The 7,799-nt window shown below is 43.4% G+C and overlaps 1 pseudogene; it reads left to right on the top strand.

Annotated features, from left to right (window-relative positions):
* Positions 1-4,818: 4,818 nt before the first annotated feature.
* Positions 4,819-6,515, top strand: LOC128071081 (zinc finger protein 280A-like; annotated as a pseudogene).
* Positions 6,516-7,799: the final 1,284 nt, after the last annotated feature.

Here is a 7,799-nt window from a genome sequence, read left to right on the forward strand (position 1 = left end):
GGCATGCAGAATCCTTCTTGCATTCTACTGCCCTCTGGCATGTGGGATCTTACCCACCATGTATTAAACCCACATTCCCTGCATTGGAAGGCAGATTCTCAAGCACTGGACCGCCAGGAAGTCCCTAGCCTTGGATTCTGATAGTCACCATCACTGGAGACGTATATGGCAACCCTTCAGCATTTTTCCCCGGTGAATTCAATGGGTAGAGGAGCCTGGCTGGCTACAGTCCATGGGGTCGCAAAAAGTCAGACACAGCTGAGCAACTAGGCACAGCACTGACCATCATGCTTCTTAAAAAGTATAAAACGAGCTTTTTCTAATGGTCAGATTTTATTTTTATTTTTTTCCCCCTGCTTCATTGAGATGTAATGGACATATATTCTGTTCATTTAAGGGGGACACATGTTGATTTGATAATAACGGTATTTTTGATGTTATATCGGATTACAGCATTTGATATCACGTTCATTAGTGAACATCACTTTTGTTCTCATTCAGTGACTCTATTGCCTTATAATGAATGGAAATACACATATTTCTTCTCTGAAACCCTCCCTCCCCTGACGAATCTTTGTGCACAGGGCTGTAAAGGCAGTGGGAGGGAAAGCTTGAGATATAATCTAGGTGCTGCAAAGGAGGACAGAGAAGAGAGGGGGTAAGGCGGGGAAGGGAGAAGGAGGGGGGTGAGGGTGTGACCTGACATCCCTGACGTCGTTTAAGAAAACATGAGCCCCTGCCTAGAAAAACCTCCTGGGGTTCAGCATGTAGATCCACATAGAGGGCGCTGGGAATCCAGCGGGTGCTGAGTCTTCAAGTGCAGATCACTTGGGAGTAAGCTTGCTTCCTGCCCTCCTCACCCTGCCTCCACCCCAACCCACACCCTTGCCCTCGGAAGAGGACAGGGGTTTGCTGTTTACAGCTGGAGAATTTTTTTGCCTTTGGAAGAGAACTCCTGACTTCTTAGGTTCCTGACATTAGCCCATGCCCTGTTGGAATAGCTGTAGGACCACCATTCCTTGCCCTTAAGCTGTTAAACCCCAAATAACTAAAGATTCAGATAATTTGGAGATAAGGGGGTGGGCCTCTGGATGCCAGAGATGCAAGTGGGGACTCTCACCACACTGAGACTTGGAAAGTAGCCCCTGGGAGGGGCCCTGAGGCCCCACCCACATTCTTTCCTCTCTCTAACATTATGCTAGAAATGTTTCTAGTTGAAAGATCCTATGGGGAAAAGCTGGTTCAGAAACCTGATTGGAGCCCGGTTTGGGTACCATGGATTGGACTAAAATGGGCTTTAAAAGGCTTGGAATCTCCTGATGCAGGCTTACTGAGAAAAGGCTTTTGGAGAGCCAGGTAGGAGTTCCATGGACACTGGACACAGGAAGCGGTGCTGCTATTCCCAGAGAAATCTTTCCGGGACGTGGAGACAAAGACACTCCAGCTTCACCCTTCACTTGGTCTCAAAGTAGGAAGTGTTTTGCTGCACTGAGTCAACTGGACTTCAGGTACTGGTGAGCCATGGGGTTTGGAATGCTTCATTTTTTTCTCCGCAGCCGTGAGTCTGCAATATTTCTCTGTAAAGGGCTAGAGAGTAACCAGGCATTAAGGGCCATGAGGTCTCTCCCATTAGCAGTGTGGAATAGCCTCAGTCAGTGACAAATGATCATTGCTGTGTTCCAATAAAACTTTATTTGTGACAGTGAAATTTAGATATCGTATAATTTTCACGTCACAAAATTTTCCTTTGTTTCTTCCCAAATTAAAAAAAAAAATGTAAAATTATTAAACTTTTTTAAAAGTTAAAAAAAAAAAAAAACTAAAAGATAGAAATCACTGTTTGCTGGTTGGGAAAAAGAAGAAAAAAAAAAAAAGGGAAGCAAGCCAATTTGTCAATCCCTGTCTAAACCATTTGCCTGTATAATGCAGCTAGCACCCCATTAGTGACTTGTGACATGAATTTAGTAGGCTGGATTCTGCTTATGAAAAATAGAAATTTTCATCCAATTTAAGATGACACCAGCTGTAACATACATTATTCCATTTACTTTTGGCTACACCCAGTGGCATGTGGGATCACAGGTCCCTGCCCAGGGATTGAAGCTGTGCTCCTGGTCTGGAAGTGTGCAATCTTAAATACTGGATTACCAGGGAAGCCCCACAGCATTATTTTTCATACCACTATAAAACATATATTTATATACCTATATATGCATGTTTGTTCAGTTGCTTCAGTCATGCTTGACTCTTTACAACCCTATGGACTGTAGCCCACCATTCTTCTCTGTCCACATGATTCTTCAGGCAGGAATACTGCAGTGGGTTGCATGCCCTCCTCCAGGGGGTCTTCCTGACCCAGAGATGGAACCTGCATCTCTTAGGTCTTCTGCATTGGCAGGAGGGACCTTTACTGCTAGGGCCATCATTTACACACAACCAAAAAAACTATGATATGCTACCGATGAAATGTGATCTGGTGTCACAAATGGTCATATGTAAACTTTAGAATGTCCCTCAATGTCTATGAAATGTGTTAATGGCATGGAAGCTGTCAATATATGTGTTCTATGGAGCGAAATTGTGTTACAAAGCTTTTATTTCAATGAGCACCACCGCCCCTGTCAGCATCCAGCTATATACTGGCTGACTTTCTCTCTTGCATGGTAGTTTGTTTTTCATTCAGATTTGGAAGTCATTAAATGCTTGGAGAAATTGCTTCTCACCCTTTTGGCTAAGATCAAGTGTAAGTACCTGTGGAGCCAGGAATGAGTGGGCCGAGCCTGTGGTACAGATGCATGATTGTTTAATAACAGTTACTGTTTATTTATGCAGCAGACATGTAGCACTGACAGACACTACATGTTGTTCGAGAAACCAAAATACAGCAACCCAATAGCTCTGGAGCTGAATATGGCATGTGAGTTGGGGGAGGCTGTGCTTTCTGACATCATGGTCTGGAAAGCCTGGCAGGGAAACTGTGGACCGAGGCAGGTCAGGAGTTGGGTACTTGAGACAGCATCCAAGGCAGGCGGAGAAGTAGAAGTCTTGAGATGTCCCCATCCTTCCTCCTCGGTACCCTTGGGAGATAGGGTCTGGGAACCCTGCACCTGGAGATATTAAAATCCATGGGTGCTCAAGTCCATTGCATAAAATGGTGCAGTCTTTGCATGTAACTTAAGGGGATACTCCCACATGCTTTAAATCATCTCCACATTCCCTATAATACCTAATACAATGTTGATGCTGTGTAAATAGTTTCAAGTACAGTGTAAATGCTCTCTAGAGAGAGAGAGAGTTGCCAACATGAGGCAGGTTCAAGCCTTGCTATTAGAACTGGCTGGAATTTTTTAAAAAATATTTTGGATCCATGTATAGACTATGGTGCCTTCTGGACTCAGAGAGTGGAGGGAGTGAGAGGCACACCCAAGGGACAGCTGGGGGCTCTTTTGGACATTTTCTGTCAGTCAGTATTTCTGAGTGAGATTGTAGATCTATAAGCAAAACGGTGCCTACCAGCTCTCCTGCAGAGTTGAACAGGAGCACTGGGGCCACCACGGGGAGACAAGGCAAAAGTGGTGGCTGGAGAAGGAAGTTTAAAACGGTCATGTCACTTAACTGAGTTTGAGATGTTTCCTTATGTCTAAGGGTGTTAATAGTTATCTCAATGTTTCAGCCAATGATTAAATCAAGTACTAATTTTGTCTTTTGAAAGAAATATAATCTTCACCACTTATCGGCAGAGAATAAGTTTCAAGACCCCCAGGGGACATCGGTAACCTCACACAGTATCAAACTCTATATACACAATGGTTCTTCCATGCAAACATACCTGTGATGAAGTTTATTTTATAAAAGCACAGTAAGAGATTGGCAACTGCCTAATAATAACAGCAAAGTAAAAGTGAAGTCGCTCAGTCGTGTCCAACTCTTTGCAACCCCATGGACTGCAGCTTATTACGCTCCTCTGTCCATGGGATTTCCCAGGCAAGAATTCTGGACTGGGTTGCCATTTCCTTCTTCAGAGGATATTTCGGACCCAGGGATTGAACCCGGCTCTCCCAAATTGTCGACAGACACTTTACCGTCTGAGCCACCAGGGAAGGTGTAATAATAACATAGAACAATTATAACAATATACTTTTATGAAAGTTTTGTGAGTGTAGTCTCTATGTAAAATATATTACTGTACTAATTGTGTGATTTTGTTTTCACCCTAACTAAGCACTTATTATGCTGTGTGTCCATACCTTTTGTAGTTTGAAGTTTGACAGCAAAACTAACCCAGACTTATTTTCTCTTCTTCACATTCACCACAGATATTAGCAACCTCAGCATGCATTTTTTCTTTCTCTTTTTATATCAAATTGAGAACTTCGATCTTTTCACTTAAAGGTAGCACTTAATGGATTTTCTCTGGCATATCTAAGTGGAAAGCATCACTCCATTTATGGTTTGTGGCCATTATTGAGTAAAATAAGGATAACTTGGTCACAAGCCCTGTGACATCTCAACAGTCATTGTGGTAACCGAGTGACAGACGAGTGGGATGTGCAGGAGTAAGGAGCAATTCACATTCTGGGCAGGAGGAAGCAGGATGGTGTGAGATTCCAATCACAGTCCTCAGAATGGCCTGCAGTTTAAAACGCATGAGTTCTATATTTCTGGAGTTTTCCATTTAATATTCTCGGTGAACAACTGAGGGTTATCTGAAACCACAGAGAGTGACACCTGAGATCGGAGGGGATGACCTTGTCTGGTGATTGCTTTCCGGTGGAAGAAACACTAGCAGGGGCCACTTGAAGCAAAAGTGATTGCAAAATGGCCCATCTCTTCCCGTGTAAGGAAGCACAAGCACCACCACAACCTGAGAAAATGACTGCTGCATCCAAATCCAGAGATAAGGACATGAAGATGCTGAGGTCATTTTTGTTGGAGTGGAGCACATCAGTGAGGATGCTGAAACCCTCTTTGTCAGAGTGACTTCAAGTTCAAAGCCAGTCATTTCTAACGTTTTGAACAGAGTGACCAGGGACTCATCTTCAAGAAGAATGAAGGACCACGTGATCCTCCTGGATCCCACCGGATCCCTCCTGCACGTTGCAACCTGCAGATCTTAGGACCCCAGCATCAGAGCCAGCTCCGTATCACCAGTTTCTCAGTCTGCATGGGGAGGAAGAGGCAGTTCTATTATTTCTGAGCCTTCATCTAAACCTGAATATAAAACGCGCTCTTCGGAAACTGTCCTTCACAATTCAGAATTGCTCTCTCTGCGGCCTCACTGTTTCTCTGGAGCTGTTCTCTCATTAGGAGGCAAGGATGAAAGCCCTCTTAATTCAAAGTGGTGTCCCACTTCAGATGTAAAATTTAACAGTGGAAATCCCAAAAGACCCAAACTCAGCAATGGAATCCCAGGGGGACCTGCCTCCACCATGGCCCTCCAGGTATCTCTCCTGGAAAAACACGATTATGACCTTGGAAGATTCCCCGACCTCACCGAGCCATGTTCATGGTGGGGCATCATTTTCATGGACTCATGCCAATGATCAGGTATGCTTCAGTCTTATGGATCCAGAAGGAACATGCAGTTTGTAAGGGCTGGAGAAAATGGACTTTTTGACTCTTGAAAATCAGAGTAAGACTGCTGATCCCATGAAAGTAAATCTGACCACGTTATTTGATGCCTTTTACCATGACAGCATACAAGAGACGGCACCAGAACAGAAGACTCACACAGCCTTTAAATGCCTCAGCTGCTTGAGAGTTCTAAACTATGTCAAGTATATGACCCACCTGAGGAACCATCTAGAGCTTGAGAGGCAGAAGGGTGACAGCTGGGAAATCCAAACTACCTGCCAGCACTGCCACCCCCAGTTTGCCACCTCGTTCCAGCTGCAGTGTCACACTGAAAGTGTCCATGCTTCCTGGGAGCCCTCCACGGTCTGTAATATCTGTGAATTGTCCTTCAAAACAGATCAGGTTCTCTTACAGCACATGAAGGACAGTCACAAACCAGGCAAAATGTCCTATGTGTGCCGTGTTTGCAATTACAGACTGTCAGCCTTTGGGAATGTAGAGGCGTATTCTAGAACATGGCATGGAAACATGAATAATTTGTCTGTTTTGCCTCGAAATTTTCAAACTGGTGACATCCTTCGTAAATCACGCTTGGAGGCACTGGAACAAGAGGGTCTTTCCATGTTCCAAGTGCTGGCTACAGTGTTTGAACCTGAAGGAAAAGACAGAAACCCAAACCAAGAATCATCTGTCATTCAAAAAGAAGAGCAATTGCGAGGGTTGCCTCCTGAAACAGAGGTCATGATCCGAAGTTCAGTTCAGCTGGGACTAAGAGAGACAGCATCCATCATTGTGAGGAACTCTGACTCCCAAGCACCACCCAGAAAAATTGCCAAGGAGATTGTCTACAAACACAAAATATTCCAGACGTGTTGCAGCAAGGGATCGGGCTAAAAAATTATGCTCTACCCATTTCCAGAAATTCAAAAAAGCCCTATTAAGATTCAGCCAGCTGTATATAAAGACCCTGCCTGGCTTTTGTTGTTCAGTTGCTCAGTCGTGTCTGACTCCCTGTGACCCTATGAACTTTAGTATGCCAGGCTTCCCTGTCCATCACCATCTCCTGAAGTTTGCTCAAACTCATTCCATTAGGTTGCTGATGCTATCCAATCATCACAGCATCTGTCATGCCTTCTGCTCCTGCCTTCAATATTTCCCTGTATCAAGTGTTTTTTCCCAATGAGTTGACTCTTCCCATGAGGAGGCCAAAGTTTTTCACAACTTTTCTTCCAAGGAGTGAGCATCTTTTAAATTTCACAGCATCAGTAACAATCTACAGTTATTTTGGAGCCCACGTAAATAAAGTCTGTCGTTACTGTAACTGAGATTGTATTTGTTTCATCTCTCTACTGTCAAGTAGCTTTGAAATCTCCATGTTCCTTCCTGGCCATGCTCTGCCCCCTAAAGTAACCGCTTCTCTGACCACTAGCACCTGGGATTCATTTTTCTTTGTTTCAAATTTTAAATAAATAGAATCACACAATAGACTTTCTGTTCCCCTAGTCTTGGTTTCCCTTTAAATAAGTGAGATGCATTCTTATTGTATGTAGCTGTGGAACATTCTTTTTCATTGCTGGGTACAATTCCCTCGGATGAATGGGCATACTCTTATATGTCCATTTTACTGTGCCTGAAATTTGTGGATATGTATGTGTATATATATATATATATATATACACATACATATACATACACACACACACACACATATATATATATATATATATATATATATATATATATATATGTCTAGACATGAGATTTTCTGATAATGCATGTGGTAGTGGTTTAGTTGCTAAATGGTATTTAACTGTTACAACCCTATAGACTCTAGCCAACCAGGCCCCACTGTCCATAGAATTTCCCAGGCAGGAATACAACAATGGGTTGGCATTTTCTTCTCCAGAGGAGTTTCCTGACCCAGGGTTCAAACCAAGGTCTCCTCCATTGCATGCAGATGTTACTGACTGAGCCATTCTAATATGCAGGTACAATCAAATGTTTTCTTCAAACTGATTGAAGCAGTGTGTATCTCCACTAACACTATTGGCATTTCCATTTCCACTGAACACTTGGCATTGTCAGTCTGTTTCCTCATATAACTGAGCAGGACTCTGCAGGGCTTTCCCAGTGATAGACCATCCCCTGCCCAACCTCCAACAATGTACCTTGTCTCTTATTTTTAGAAAAACTTTAGGTCCTAGACCTTCCCTATGTTTCAAAGA

Source organism: Budorcas taxicolor, chromosome Y (genome assembly GCF_023091745.1).
Source record: "Budorcas taxicolor isolate Tak-1 chromosome Y, Takin1.1, whole genome shotgun sequence".
NCBI classification, from domain to species: domain Eukaryota; kingdom Metazoa; phylum Chordata; class Mammalia; order Artiodactyla; family Bovidae; genus Budorcas; species Budorcas taxicolor.